General features: G+C 35.7%; 1 protein-coding gene and 1 pseudogene across 1 annotated transcript in view; both read right to left on the reverse strand.

Moving 5' to 3' along the window:
* The window catches only part of LRP1B (low density lipoprotein receptor-related protein 1B), a gene marked incomplete at its 5' end in the record, with an annotated part of 705,068 nt that overhangs the window by 502,162 nt on the left and 186,096 nt on the right, over positions 1-16,810 (reverse strand). The gene's annotated exons all lie outside the window — the stretch shown is intronic.
* On the reverse strand, positions 14,191-14,829 carry LOC105542684 (annotated as a pseudogene).

A 16,810-nucleotide genomic window follows, 5' to 3' on the forward strand; every position in this document is an offset into this window, starting at 1 on the left:
AAATAAAGTTCAAGTAGTTTCTAAAAACTAGGGCAAATAGGGAACGCCACAGAGGGGTCTGTGAAACTGATCAGCACTTACACAAGGAAAAATTAAAACGATAAATTTTCCAGATAAGTTCTCTCACAAGAAAAAATTTAAAATACAGGACTAAAAATTGTATATTAAAGGTATTTATGTAAAACCAATGGGATAATGAAAGGATGAGAAATTGGAGTAGAAGACTGTTGTGAACAGCTTTAAATGACAGATGAAGAGATTTCCTTGGTTGAAGGTTTTAGGCACAGGGTTTCCAAGAGTCTGAAATAGGAATGTTATTTCACTGTATCATTTAGAGAAGAGAACTGGGTATCAGGGTATCTGCACTCAGGTGCTTGCTTTGTCATTTATAAGCCATTGATATGGTAGTGGGAATTTAATTTCCCAACATTTGTTTCTTTATTAGTAAATATTAATACCTGTTATTTGGCTCGTATAGGGATATAAAAAAATTAATGAGACAATAAAGACAATATTTTTACAAACCAAAAAGTGTTATTTTTTACACACAGTAGTATATCATGTTAAGAATCCAACAACTTGATTCTTTATTGGGTCGACAGATCTACAAGTCACACAGCCATATTAGGATGGGTTAATAGTAAGTGGAGGGAAGATCCTTTAGGAAGACTTTGTAAAAGCTCTGGGAATAAGTAATGATAAACTAGAAGAGTTTTAAAAAGAGAAAGAAACAGAAATATCCATGGAAGAGGAAATTAAACAGAAGGTGCAAAGGAAACTAATCACGTTCTAGGATTTAATTATTATTTTTCAATTAACATTCTGTAACTAATCATGAAGTCTTTATCAAGTGCTAGATATGCTGGAAACAAAGGAGTATATAACTGTTACTTTTACTGACAAGCTTTTGCCAGTAAAACCAATACAAAATAAATTGATTTTTGCCAGTCTACTATGGGATTCCTTTTAATTCTTTATTATTGGTTGTAACATTATAATAAAATAAGTTTAGGAACTGGAGTTTAAAGATTAAGGAATTTTTGTCCTAAAAATTGTTTAGATTGTTTCATTGTCCATGTCTTATAAATAGTTCACTCACATAGTGATAATCACACACATATTAATTCATATTACTATAGTTTTCATAAATTAGATATTTAACAATCACAAAATTAAAATAAATATTTTTCCTGCATTGAATCTTGTAGAGACATTACAATACCTTAACAAAAATTAGTCTTTTAAATAAAATAAAGTATACTTAATGTTAAAATATTTTCTCTAAATTTGGGTCTGGGCTCAAAACTTGAGAAGTAGCACACACTTTGGCAAACCTCTCTAAGAATGTTTCCCAATGGAAGTTAACGATATCACCTGACACTGGTAGATGATTAAATGTAACAATGTACAACATAGAAACAAGAAGACAGTAAGCATCCAATTTATGTTAAATGTATCCAAAGGGACTTAAAATTAATGCATGCATTTATATGCGTTGCTTCCTGAAACTTAACTAAAATTTTACTAAAGTTACATTAAAATAACTTTTGTGTAAAGTCATGAACCCAAAGCACAAAGAAAATTAGAAAAAAAAAATATATATATATATATTGACAAAAAAAGGTAGGAAGAAAAGTGGTCAAGTGATTTAACAGCCTCCATAGCTCAAAATGGTAAGATAAAGGCGAAGAAAGTTCATTTCCCAAACCTAATAAATTTGCAAGTAATGGATACTTGTAGAAATAGAGATAACGTAAGTGCTAAAACTAGAAGGATTGGTGGAAGATCTATTTAGGAGGTAGTAAGATCCCCAGACCCTCTTTATACTTTAGAAGGCTAGACCCTGCAGAGGATCCTGTATATAGAAGATTGGATATTTATTCCCTGAAGGGTAAAATAGAGGTTCTCTGAACTGAGGAACCAGAGTTACAGTTAATCTTTTTAAAAAATAAGACTTCATATACAAAAAAAAAAATAAGAGTAATTCAGTACAAATCCAGGCAAAGAGAATCCCTAGAATATGTTGAATAAATATTCCAATATTACTTTTCTGCAGAATATGTGTCTTGATAAAATTATGACATATTAGGATAAGAAGGGGATTGCAAATGGGGGTAGGAAGTCAATAAATAACGCATGAGGTCAATACATAATGCCTAAGGCTAAAGATTCAGGAACTGAAAATGTAGCCACGTTATTTAGATACTAAAGTAAACAAAGAAATCAGTAAAACACTTTAGAGCAGGTGCCTATGATAAAAGGATATAGGGCAGGCCTGCCATTTTTAATAAAAGTATGTTAGAATTACAAACATTTTAAATATATATAAATTGGTAGATTCATTTCTTATTGTAGTTATAACAAATTACCACCCCTTTGGTGGCTTAAAAGAATATAAATTTATTATTTTACAATTATAAAGGTCAGAAGTCTACAATCTATATCATTGGGCTAAAACTAAGGTATTTGCAGGTCCGTATTTCTTTTGAGGGCTCATTAAAAAAAAAAAAAAATCTGTTTTCTTATCTTTTCCAGTTTCTAGGGAACATGCACATTGCTTGACCTCTTTCTCCACCTTCAGATGTATTACTCGTACATCTGTTTTCATCCTTAACATTTTTTCTCTCTATCTCTAATGTTTCTGCCTCAATCTTATAAGGACTCTGTGATTATACTGGGCCCATTCAAATAATCTAGGATATTTTTTCCATCTCAATATCCTTAACTTAATCACAGTAGGAAAGTCCCTTTCATTATGTAGGGTAAAAAATTCACAGGTTCCAGTGATAGGACCTGGGTATCTTTTGTGAGACATCATTTGGCCTAATGCAGTTGTCCCTGGTTCTCAAAGATTTATATCAGCTCAGCGTGCAAATGAAGTGTATTCCATATCAAGGTCCTCAAAAGTCTCAAATCATGAATAGCATCAACTCAAGTCCAAAATCTCTTCTAATCTCATAAACTCAAAAATCTGTAATTTCATCATCTAAATCAGCTATGTTTAAAATTCTGGGCATGATCTATCCTGATCCAAAATTCCCGTCCATCTGTGGACCTGTAAAACTAGAAAATAAGTCATCTGTTCCCAAAATAAATGTGGGACAAGTATAGAATGCTAGTTATAGACATTTATGTTCAAAAATGGAGGAAATGGAGAAAATGAGTCACCAGGCTGGGCTCAGTGGCTCATGCCTATAATTCCAGCACTTTGGGAGGCCAAGGCGGTTGGGTCACAAGGTCAGGAGTTGAGACCAGCCTGACTAACATGGTGAAATCCCATCTCTACTAAAAATACAAAACTTAGCCAGGCGTGGTGGTGCGCACCTGTAATCCCAGCTACTCAGGAGGTTGAGGCAGGAGAATTGCTTGAACCCAGGAGGCAGAGGTTGCAGTGAGCAGAAATCGCGTCATTGCACTCCAGCCTGGGTGACAAAACGAGACTCCATCTAAAAAAAAAAAAAAAAAAAAACAGACAGAAAGAAAACAAAAAACAAGTCACCAGTTTCAAGCAATTTTGAAATTCAGCAGAGTAAACTCCACTTATTGTTAAAACTTGGGAAAATTTCTCTGTGGCTCAAATCTCTGCCTTCTCTACCTTTCACTCTTCCCTCTGAATTATTCTTCTCTTTTCATGGGTTTGCAGATAAATAGTATTACCAACCCGTTTCTTGCCTATAGAAATGTGGGAGTCTTACAGCCTTCTTTAATTTCCTTCTCTCTCTTTCTCTTACAGTCCAAACTGGCAATGTTTCTTCTGTTATAATATTCTCAAAAATCTTGTGGGTCTTCTTGTTTGCCATGGGAATTTGCACCATTAAACAAGAGGCTCCTACACAGGTATTTCCAGATAATCCCATCCTTATTTTTTAGCTTCTGCTGAAATGGAAGAAAGTATCCACGAGTCACATTATCACTTCAAAGAGCTCTCTATGTAAATGAACAGTTCTAGCTTTTCTTTCTTCTGAGGCACTAACAAAAAGTTGTACAACCATTCACTTTCCTAACAGTGAATCTTCTAATTTTAGTGTCATTTGCAATCTGGATAGATTGAGAATTTCCCAAATAATCAAGTCCTGGTTCTTTTTTGCTTAACAGTTATTATAAGCAGAAAGAAGGAAACCAGAACACATCAACATCTTGCTTGGAAATGTCCAAAGTTAAATATCAAAGTTCATTGCTTGCAACTCCTGCTCTCTATATAATGGCAGAAATCAATTTAAGTATTACAAACATTGCCTCTATAAAGTACATTTGATTAAGTTATATTATTTCAAATTTAATTATATTTATTTCATAGTATCTTAATGTGCTTAATCTCCTTTTTTCTAGTTTTCAATAACATATTATTCATTTCTCTCTGAGCCCTCATCAGCAATATTCTTCATGTCCACATTTCTAACAACAGTTTATTTATGATGATTTAAGTATTCTCTGAGATAATATAATTTTTTCTACCATGCTCTTTACTTCTGAGTTCCCATTAGAAGAATTTTAACATCTATATCTATGAACAGTCTATTCAAGGCAATCCAGGCTTTTTCTATTATTGTCCTAAAAGTTCTTCCAGCCTCTACCCAGTACCCAATTTGAAAGTCATTTACAGATTTTTAGGTATCTGTGCAAATAAAAAATAAGCTTCTAGGCCCCCAACCAACTGAATGGAACCCCATCTCAGTCAAGGGGATTCCAAAGAAAACTCAAAAACTAGTTCAGGCCCTGACAGAAGGGGAGGGTCCATACTTACCTCATTTTGGACTTTAGACATAATTGCCCAGCATTAACATTAAAACAATGATCCTAAGACTGACAGAAAGACTCTTTGAAGCAATAAGATACCAACTGCAACCTGCAACATATATTACCCCTAAATATGTTTCTTTTTTTTTTTTTTTTTTTTTTTTGAGACAGTCTCACTTTGTGGCCCAGGCTGGCGTGCAATGGGGCAACTTTGGCTCACTGCAACCTCCGCCTCCTGGGTTCAAGCAATTCTCCTGCCTCAGCCACCTGAGAAGCTGGGATTACAGGCGCCCATCACCACACCTGGTTACTTTTTTATATTTTTAGTAGAGATGGGGTTTCACCATGTTAGTCTCAAACTCCTACCCTCAGGTGATCCACCCACCTTGGCTTCCCAAGATGCTGAGATTACAGGCATGAACCACTACCTGAAATATATGTCTTTGAAATATTTTGGAATGGCCCTGCAAACCTCTAATAATATAACTAGCTCTTTCTCAGTTCAGGCCCTCCTAATCTCAAAGACATTTACTGAGAGTCAAATACCTTTTAAAGGTCTAAATAGGACATAATTGCTATCTATTATCTCTAAGGGTGACTATCTATGAGACTCCATCTACATAACAAGAACCTTGGTCTACACAACCCCTTTTCTTAACCCAGAAACTCCTTTCTATTGAGTCTAGATCATTAGATAATAATTGAACTCTTTCAACAAATTTTCAATCAGAAATTCTTTGAATCCACCTATGACCTAGCACTCCCCTGTTTGAGTTGTCTTGCCTTTCCCATCTGAACCAATGTATGTCTCACATGTATTGACTGATATTTTATGCCTCCTTAAAATGTATAAAACCACGCTGTAACCCAACCACCTTGGGCACATGTTCTCAGGGCCTCCTGAGATTGTGCCTCTGACCATGGTCACTCATGTTTGCCTCAGGACAAACCTCTTTAAGTATTTTGAATAGTTTGACTCTTTTCATAGACATTTGTTACAGCAGCACCTCACTTCCAGGATACAAAATTCCTATTTGTTTCTTGGAATTTTGTAAGAAATTACTTAGTGGTTTTATATAACACAAATCATCTCACAGTTCAAAAGGTTCAGTCTCACATTCAAGATGTCACCAGAGCTACTTCCTTCTAGAGACTCTGGGAGAGAATCTGCTCTTTGTCTTACAGCTTCTAGAGGCTGATGGTATTATTTGGCTTGTGGCCACTTTGTTCTAATCTCTGCTTTTATCATCATATTACCTTTTCTCGTTGCCTTTGACTTATGTGTCTCCTTGTTATAGGAAACTTGTAATATCATTTAGCGCATCCAGATTATCTAATCCAGGACAACTTCCCTTATTTAAAATCACCTGACTGTAGACTTGATCATATCTATAAATACCTTTGCAACACTGTTTAGGTTAGTGTTTTATTGAAAAACTGACTAAAGCCTAGTCAGGTTGACAAATAAAACTGACCAGCACATGTAGACAGAGTTAATAGTAATGGTAGAGTACTAATAAATAAAGTTGAACTCATTTGCCAAACATGCATTTTATGTTAACTTATGCCAAAAAGAGTAAGTGAATAATTCAACTAAAATGTGACTAAAAATTAAAAATAAGCATTGCCTCTAAAAAGTACATTTGATTAAGTTATATAATTTCAAATTGAATATTTATTTCATACTATTCTTAATGTGCTGAAAGTAACCAAATAGTCTTTAATTATCACATATTTTAAGAAAATATTTTAGTATGGGCAACATAGTCAGATTTTGCCTCTACAAAAATTAAAAAAAACAAAAAACAAAAAACATAGCTGGTTGTGGTGGTGCTCCTGCAGTTCCAGCTACTCAGGAAGCTGAGGAAAAAGAATTGCTTTAGCCCAGGAGTTTGAGGCCATAGTGCACTATGATTGTGCCTCTGTACTCCAGCCTGGGCAACAGAGCAAGACTTTGTGTCTATAAAATAATATAGACAGAAAGATAAATAGATGTGTGTATGTGTGTGTGTGTGTGTACACATATATATGTACATATATTGTAATTGCCTTAAAATGTTACTTAAAATTAGGTAAACATGAGGCTGTATTCTGCTCTCATTATCAATTGCTACCTTAATTTCTCAGTGACTCTGACACAAGTTAGCAGTATTGATGTAAGAAAAAAAAAATACAGAGAAGCTGATCTTTTTAAGTCAAGCTGTGAAAAATGTCATGAGGAAATTTAGAATTAATACAAAACTAAGGACTTATTTTCACATAAACAATAGCCCATGTTATTGGAACATTCCTGCATAGGAGTTATTCCAGAGTTCACAAGTATAAAAAATTTTCTTGACCTAGCTAATTTATGTCAGATAAAAGTGTAGGAGTACAATTTGCTTCCTACAGCATGTAATTATATAATAAATATGCCCTGGGTAGAATAAAAAAAGATAACAATACATATTTCTCTTATTCATATAGGAAAAATACCTTCAATTCATAGGTTTCAAAACCACATGCTTTAAAAATAAGAGATATTTTTTGGATAATCCTGCTGTTAAAATCTGACTATTGATTCATAAATTTAAAGCCAATGCTTTAGAATACTTTTAAAAAAATCACCCCATTAATTATTGTTTATGGCCTTCCAACAGATTATCCCATAAGACTTCAAGGCATGTAATCATAAAGGTAAGCATTTTGATAACTTCTCGTCACAAAATAAGTTTGCTGCTTTCATTAAAAATTTGACTTTTTGAATTTAAACAGACACTGCCATTTCAGAGTAAGAAAAGGAGGAGAAATTTAGTCTTAGGTAGATGAGATTTGGATTCTTAAAAATGATTTTAGCGAATCCTGTTTAAAAAGTATAGATAGATTTCTGTTTATTTAACTTATGGTTCCAGATATCTATCAATAAATGACTTACTCCCTTGTATTCTAGGACATTTCTTTTTGTTTATAAAGATTTTAAGATGTGAAAGGTCACAGGTCAAAAATAAATCAAATAATGTACAAATATGTATTATGCAATTATTATATATCAAATACTATCATAAACAATAGAGATACAGCAAACAACATTTTAACTCTCTAGTTTTTCCAAAACATGTTTTTCATCTCAAAATATCAATGTGCCAAAAACAAGTGAACAATCATTGCAATTTGTTTTTGGGTAATAGAAAACAGTCATACAATGCTGTCACTTCTTAGGGAAGAAAAGCTAGTTGTTAATAGAGATTAACAATGACATTTATACAAGTGTAGTCTGAGAACCAGGAGGAGAACCAGGATGAAACTGTGTCAGAGGATTGCAAGGAGAAATGTGTTTTCAGAAGTAGAGAGTAGTCAATTTCAACAGAAATGAGGTCATTGTCTTTGTCAACCACAGAGTCATCTGAATCTGTTATCAGAGCAATGAGGGAGTTTGTGAAAGACTGCAGTTATTCAAAGAGGGAAAAGAGTCAGTGGGTATAGATTACTTGTTGAACCTTGGCAGCAATAGGAAAGGTGGAGAGGACAATGGGATCCCCAAAAGAGATAAATTTGTTTATAGTTTTATTTTTTTAGTATGGAGGAGAAATGATCATTTTTGTAGCTTTAGGAGGAGGCTTACTGACCAGAGAGAGAGAATAAAAATACATACACAATGGTTTCAACAGCACAGGAGTAAGGTTTAGATTTGAAAGGACCCTTTCTCAACAATTAAAAAATGGAACTAGATGAAATGGGTATACACAAAGGTAACAGCTAACATTAGGCCAGTCACAGTGGTTCACACCTGTAATCCCAGCACTTTGGGAGGCCATTGTGGGTGGAACACCTGAGGTCAGTAGTTCGAGATCAGCCTGGTCAACATGGTGAAACCTTGTTTCTACTAAAAATACAAAAAAAAAAATAAAAAATAAAAAATAAAAACCTAGCTGGACATGGTGGCAGGCACCTGTAATCCCAGCTACTCTGGAGGCTGAGGTGGGAGAATTGCTGGAACCTAGGAGGCGGAGGTTACAGTAAGCCAAGATTGTGCCATTGCACTCCAGACTGGGCAACAAGAGCAAAACTCTGTCTCAAAAAAAAAAAAAAAAAAAAAAAGCCAACATTAATTGAATACACATACACACATGAGGGAGAATGAGTGGCATTGTTCTATGCACTTGTTGTGTTGTGATAGGTAACATTACCCCTACTTCACAGATGAGGAAACTGGGACATGCAGTGCTTAATAATTTGCAGAGGTCACACAAATAGTCAAAAGCAGAGCCACAATTTGAATCCAGGGAATCTTATTTTAGAGTCTAGATTCTTAATCACAATACTCCAATGAACCCAATTAAATCTGCAAGTGGAAGTGAGGCAATTTACTGAATGCCTCTATTTTTTTGCCTACAAGAAAAATAAAAAGACATTCATTGAGAATGGTGTAGACAGGTATGAAAGGAGTTTTAAGATGATGGTGAAGGAAATTATGGGATTATATATGTAAATCTGTGTGTTTGTGTGCTTTTTCTCTCAGAAAATATCTTTCCTTTGGAATAAGAAGCTAATGAAATATAATTTTAGGAGATATTTGTTAGAAAGATTCATGTTCCCAAATTTCATATTTAGGTTGTAGGGTTCATTTCTTATCTATGAGACTTTCAAAATCAGTATAGATTTTAGTGCTTTTAAAACCTCAGAATACATTAGCATTAAAGACTGGACAAGGCATTTTTTTCCCCTTTAAGTAAGTAAATGGATGTATTCTATATATAACTGAATGGCAATTCAACTTACATATTTTCCTCTAAAAATAATTCACTGGTTCCAGCCTTTGAATATTGCATTAGTTTGTTAGGGCAGCCATAACAACAACAACAAAAAAAACAGTGATGGGATTGCTTAAACAACAAAATGTACTTCCTCAGAGATCTGAAGGCTGCAAGTCTAAAACCAAGGTGGTAGCAAGTGTGGTTTCTTCTGAGACTTCAATCTCCCTATTTTTTTTTTTCTTTTTTGTTGGAATGGAGTCTCTCTCTGCCACCTGGGCTGGAGTTCAACAGCATAGTCTTGGCTTACTGCAACCTCCGCCTCCCGGGTTCAAGTGATTCTCCTGCCTCAGCCTCCCAAGTAGTTGGGATTAGAGGCACCTGCCATCATGCCCTGCTAATTTTTGTGTTTTTGTAGAGACGGGGTTTCACCATGGCGGCCAGGTTGGTTTCGAACTCCTGACCTCAGTTGATTCGCTTGCCTTTGCCTCTCAAAGTGCTGGGATTACAGGCATGAGCCACCATGCCCGGCCAGGCCTCTCTCTTTTGCCTGCAGAGAGTTGCCTTATTGTGCCCTCACAGGGTTCTCCCTTGGTCTGTGTTGCCTATTTCCCAATTTCCGGCTATTATAAGGATACTAGTCATATTAGATTAGAGTCCACCCATTATGACCTCATTTTACCTTAATTACCTTGCTAAAGGCCCTATTTCCACACACACTCACATGCAGAGGTACTGAGAACTAGAACTTCAACATATCAATTTAGGGGACCATAATTCAGATCATAACAATTTTTTTTAAAGCCCTTAAGTTTCTATTCATCTGTCTGGTCAACGCCAAAGTGGAATTACTTCTAGAGAAGGTTTTATACTTTCCTCTTCTTAACATCGTGATCATTCTGAAATTTAAATGAACTAATGTTGTACATTAATGAACTAATGATGTATATTTAAACACTAATATTCATTGTTTTTTACTAGTAAGTAGAGAGTGAAGTGAAAACATGGTACATTTAGTGTTTTGGGAATCAAGGAAAAAAAAATTAAATCAACCCTTCTGTGCTGTAACTTCGTCAGAATGTGGCAGCTCAGGTTTCCGTTAGCAGCCAGAGCAGTCAGTTTCAACTACCCCTTTACTATGGCAAATACGTAAGTTAAGCATGAAAGAACTGGAGAAACTGGTGCCTGAGTATAAGGGTCAGAATATGGGATCAAACCCACCAAGATCCCACCTGGGTTTTCTCAGATCCTAAAGCAAGCTTGTCCAACACACAGCCTGTGGGCCACAGGTCGCCCAGGATGGCTTTGAATACGACCCAACACAAATTGGTAAACTTTTTATGAGGTTTTAAATTTATTTTATTTTATTTTATTTTATTTATTTATTTTGCTCATCAGTTATTGTTAGTGTTAGTAAATTTTATGTGTGGCCTACGACAGTTCTTCCAATGTGGCCCAGGGAAGCCAAAAGATTGGATACCCCATGTCTGATCCAATAACAAAATCATTCTTACACATACACCTTTGTCCCAGGGCCCACTTAAGATTAAGAAACTTTCCAAGTCTCTAGAGAAAGCTTTCCAGACTCCAGACCATAAAGACTAGGCAGAGATTAAATGAAACACTCCTGCTTGCTACTGCTGAAACAGCACCATGCACTCCCACACGTAGGCATGGAGCTTTAAATGTATATGTGTACCAGAGAAAAACTTGTAACTTTGAGTTGGTCTTGAGTTGGTCCAACCTTCTTGTTGGTTGCAGAAATAGGCTCCCTTTTTTCCCAGTTGGTCTGCATCTTGTTATTGGACCTCGAGAACAAGCAGCTGGATGGGCCACATTAGTATGGGAACAAGAACAGCAATAAACTTTGTCCAGTGGCTACTTCAAACTGAACTAAGATTTACTTTACCTTTACAATGAAATAACTGCTGGCTCTCCACTGGACCTGTTTATCTGGTAGGCACTGTAGTAAGCATAACATTGTCATTCTTTTCATTAATCCTCATGAATTGATGCTATTTTGCCCCTAATTTTAGTAGAGCTTAAGAACATTGCATCATAATGAGTGATGCACTTGGATTCAAATCTAAGTCTCACTATTCCCAAAGCCCATATTTTAACCTTAACAGGCTTACCACATATCTCTAGGTATCAACGAACATTACATTTGTGAGGAGTGAGCTAATGTGACCTAGATCTCATCACAAAATGAGTTAGACAAACCTCTAAAAACCTAATTTTGTGATGCCATAGGCAAGAAAAAAAATGAATATTATTTGTATATCTTTAAATATGATTTGCACTTTTTAACAGAAAATACTAACAGTCCCACAATCATGCAGATTACACTATTGATTTTGTGGGACTTAAATGGCAGTGCTGTGTGAAATGGTTTGCTGCATTAAATACATTTGTAAAGCTAAGCAATATGGGGCATAAGTCATGGGAAAATAAACTCCATAAAAGTAGCTCTGTCAGCATTATTGAACAAAGTTGTTAACACATTCATGATGGGTACCAAAGTAAGTTTAATTTTATTTAGGGCAGATGTTTTCCATGTGACTATGTTTTGCTGGAATTATATATAAATTGCACTATTTCAAACTTTCCAAATGAAGAGTGCTGAAGAAACACCAAATCACATATTCCCATAACACTTAGCATATATTAAATGCACAGTAAATATTTGCAGAATAAATGAAATAAAGAAAGAGGAAAAGAAGGAATAAATGAGTATCATCTATTACTTCATTCACAGCTAAAGTCAAAAGAATAATAATTTATATTAAGAACACTTTCATATCAGTGAAATAAAACTCTCCAATATTGTCAATAAAAAAATGAATAAATTTAATCTCTATGCATTTCTAAACCTGATGCAGAGTACTTCTGTTAAAGAGATGAGTGCAAGGAATATTATTACTTATAAAATGACGTAACTTTTAATATTTGTCTTAAATAAGACTAAGCTGACGCTGTTCTTGGTAGATACTAAATGAACATTTGGCAAATTGAATTAAATAAGTCAAGAATAAAAATGATAATTTAACAAAAAAAGACTATAGGGAGGTAATAATTTCAGATTGCAATGGTATTTTGTACAAAAATATTATACTACTTGGCAACTAATTGTGATTATTTCTCCTCTATCATAGATTTTAAAAATACTAAGTTTAAGCGTTCATCTTTTGTTGGGATGATTCAAATCAACACACTAAATTCATTTCTAACTTTACTACCGAATGAATTATTTTTTTTTCATGGAACTCAATGCTAAAGAAAAATGGGAGTACTTCTGTGCACTCACCAAGTAAGGTAAACATTCATATAGATTAGATTCATGTGCTATGACTAAGAAATTTCATGCACAGGAGAAACAAGAAAGGCATGTGTGGATGTAACTATATGCCACATTCTGAAGTCTCTTCTATTTTAAGAAGATATTTGTCATCAGATGATTTTTATGTAAGATGCATGCTTGTTGTCTTAATATTATTTTCAGAAAATATTAACAACTTTAAAATATTACCAACTGTAAAACAGCCATCTGTTTCATCCTCATGGTTATTTGTCAGAGTTCATTACAATGCGACAGAATGGGCATTTAGGACCATCTACTCTATAAGCTTCTTTCATCATCATGGCTGGAGGAGATTTCACTTTACTGTGTGTGCCTGTAAAATTCTGTCTGTACTCACACCACACTGGTATCACACTAACCTGTGGTTATTTCTGCTGCTAAGATTTCCTCTCCTACTTTGTACATTCCATGTGAGCAAGCATCTCAACTTTCAGAAAGCATATGATTTCTCCCTTTATGAATATGCATTGATTGCTTATTAAGTCCCAGGAACTCCGTGACCAGGGTCAGAGTGCCCCAAAAGCATTTGGAACAACAGTCAACAGAGTGTCCTGGAGACTTGCCTTGAGCTGGGCTGGAGGTATACTGATGAGCAAGGCACAGTTTCTGTACTTATACAGCAGAGAATCTATTAGGGCAAAAGAAAAATAACAATATTATAATAAAGTTAGGTGCAAAGTATTTGTGGAAACTGGAAGACACATTTTTCTCTAGCTTGCGAGTATTGTGTGTGTGTGTGTGTGTGTGTGTGTGTACACACCTTGTAGGTGAAAGAAAGAACTAAAGTGAACCTAAAGAACAGAATGTGAACCAAGTGAAATATAGGCAAGGAAACAGTACACTCAATGTTTAACCTGATGTAAGAGGCAGAATGGCCCAACCAATACACTGCGATTGGCAGAGTAGATATGCAATAAATCTGATGTAGAATGTTTACTTCAGATATACATTTTAGGAAATATGAGCCTGATTCTCCCTTATATCTGAATCGGAGTAGCTCATACATGCAAATTACACAGAAAGAAAACCCTTCATTAGAGTACATGTAGAAAACTTAGTCCTTGCTTTACATTTTCTTCAGTTTAAATAAATAAACCTTTTGTCATTAATACCTATTCAGAATGGCAGACCATGCTAACGCAAAATTGCGGGCTTTGCCATTACTTTCTTTTTCTAAACAGAAACAAAAGCAAAAACAAAAAAACTTTATTTTACAAAGAACACAACTCCTTTTGACACACAAACACACACACATTCCAAGGAGGAGCCCATTAAGAACAGTAGCAGATTGGGGAGAGCAATGGGGGGCTTACTGAACACCGGTCTGTGTATCCCAGATGAGGGATCACAGGAAATGTTTTATCAGATATGACTTTTCACCTCCAAGACAGGAAAAGAGATCTTGACCTGGAAGCCTGCCCACCTACAAGGCAGAAAGCTCCACATACAATCTTCGGCATCGTCAAACTATCCTGTTTCAAAGAGCATCTTGGAATAATGGGTTATCAGCTGAGGTGGGTGGTGCCAGCTGGGGTCATAGATCATGTCTCCTGGTGGGGCACAGCAGACCCAAGGTTTGAGATCTTGAGAAATGTTCCCCTGGATGTCGTCAGCATCACAGGGATTCCTTTGATCTGCTTTCAACTCCAAGTCCCAGTCTTCATTAAAAAGATTCAGGCTGTTCCCTGGGTGGACAGTTTGTCCCTTCTCTCAGCTCCCAGGTATTCCATCAGAGTCCCCCTCATTCACAGCAAATCCTTCCTCTTCAGAATGGGTGCCCCCCCGCCCCCTGCCCCCAGGCTGGACGGTCATTAGAGACGCTCTGTGCTCCCTGGGCTAGTCGATCCACTGCCTTCTCAGTCTCTCTCTCCTGACAAGAGTGGTCAGCTGTAGCAAAGCCAGCCTCCGGGCTAGGGGGCGCCTTCCACGCGCTAGGCAGAGGCGGCCCGGAAACAGCTCAGCGGTGCCCTGCAACTGGGCCCTGGCGGACTGAGGATCCATGCCCGGCTGCCCGCGACTCGCCCCACTGGACGTTGTAGGCCACGTAACACGCCTTTACTTTCAATGGCAAAGCCCGCAATTACTTTTGCACCAACCGAATACATACCAATATCAGTCTAAAATGTTGCTATTTTTCAAATTTTCTCCCTTGCATTCTGAATAGGTATTTTAATAATACCAATGGAGATAAATCAGAGAGTGGGAAAAATTTTATTCATGCTATGTGAGAGGTATTTAATCAATTACTGAATGTGGCTTCTGTGTACAAATGCATGGCTCAAGCCATCTTGGTGAAACATTACTTAGAAAATTATGTTTCTTTTTTATTAATTTTGAAATCAGTGCTCATCTTCTCATTGAACCCTGTTCTCTAACACTGGCAGAGAAAGATGGTTAATGTAGATGTCTTTTAAATGGTGACTAAATTAATTTCATTTCTCTGTATTATTTATCAGACTAACAGGTACAACCAACAGGCATTTTCACAGACACTTGCTGTTCCAGACCTAAGCACTCCTGTCACCCTAAGCATGCAGGATACCATCAAATCACCTGTCTTGCCAATTCATCTCACAATGTCTAGCCCATCCAAATCCCAGTTTTGTGAATATAACAAAAATAGAGAAGTTTTTGACATTTTCAGATATCATAGATTACAGATAAATTTTATTCTTAGCTATCATTCTACACATACACATATACGTTTCTATTATTTTGAAAGTTGAAAGGGATGAGGCAAAAGAAACTTATTAAAATTGTGTTTTATTATAAGATACAGACATTCTTGCATTTCTAATGCATACTTATTTACCAACATCCCTTCTCATATTCTTAATTTTTAGGCTCTGATTGTCTCTATATTGGCATGCTAGCTAAGATAAATTATAATCTGGACCCAAGATCCAAGGGGTTGGAGACAGAGAAGTGTTTGGATCTTTGGAAAATCAAATGCGTCCAACAGTAGGAACATATTCTGTCATCTTGAATATATCCCTTTCTATTGTCTTTTCATCTCTACCCCCTTACTTTTGCTACTCATGCATGAATATTCCATTGTTAAAGCATGCATTTCTTCTGTCACCTAGTTTTAAAAAATCTCCTATAGTGTCCATAGCATGTATCAGTCATGTGCAAATGTTCAATAAACACTGTGAGATGAGGAGAGAACTCTGGAGTCCTAAGTCCTTCTCATTTCCCTAAGGAGAGGGCCCCTCTACTTGCTTCATTCACAATATTTGAAAGTTTGAACAGCAAGTACACCTGTTCTTCAAAATCTTTGTATGCTATGGTGGTCATTTTATATGCTAGCTAGATTCTATTAATTCATAGTGATGAATAAAATGGATCAATAAAGAAAAATAAAGATGAAGACTCAAAACTGTTTATGCTAATTTATTACTAAGTCCTAGACCTTGTTCCAACCAGCATGTATTAACTTGTTGAGTCTTATCATGCTTTTAATATTGCTATTAACATAATCCTTATTTCTAAAAGGGAAAACTGAGGGAATGAGAAGTTGAATAATTTGCCTAAAGACACAGCATGTAACTGGTGAACAGGAGAAGAGAGGCTGGGTTGAATCTAGATAAAGATTCTGAATCTAGAATCTTTGCTTTTAACCAATATTCTATAGTTAAAACTTTCCCATATAGGTTCATATTTCCTTCCCTGATGAACAGTTCTGTCCAACCAAACAAACAATATAAGTCAAAGAATTGCTTTTACTCTGCAAATGGAGCTTTAAGATAAGTCCCCTAACAACCTAATTACATAGCTGACACATAGTGAATTCATAATAAAAGCAATTCTTAAAATTATCTACTAAGTGGCAACTTCTATTTTTTATTAGAAGGGGTGCAGAAAAGAGTATATCCAATGGACCCTGTCTAGAACAACTTAACATATCATTGGGGAGATCTTATAGACAAAAATGATACAAAAGGCAAGCATGCATTAGGTAGCAAATAAGGAAGTGATAAAG

The sequence above is a fragment of the Mandrillus leucophaeus genome, unplaced genomic scaffold (genome assembly GCF_000951045.1).
Source record: "Mandrillus leucophaeus isolate KB7577 unplaced genomic scaffold, Mleu.le_1.0 Scaffold1061, whole genome shotgun sequence".
In the NCBI taxonomy this organism is placed as follows: Eukaryota; Metazoa; Chordata; class Mammalia; order Primates; family Cercopithecidae; genus Mandrillus; species Mandrillus leucophaeus.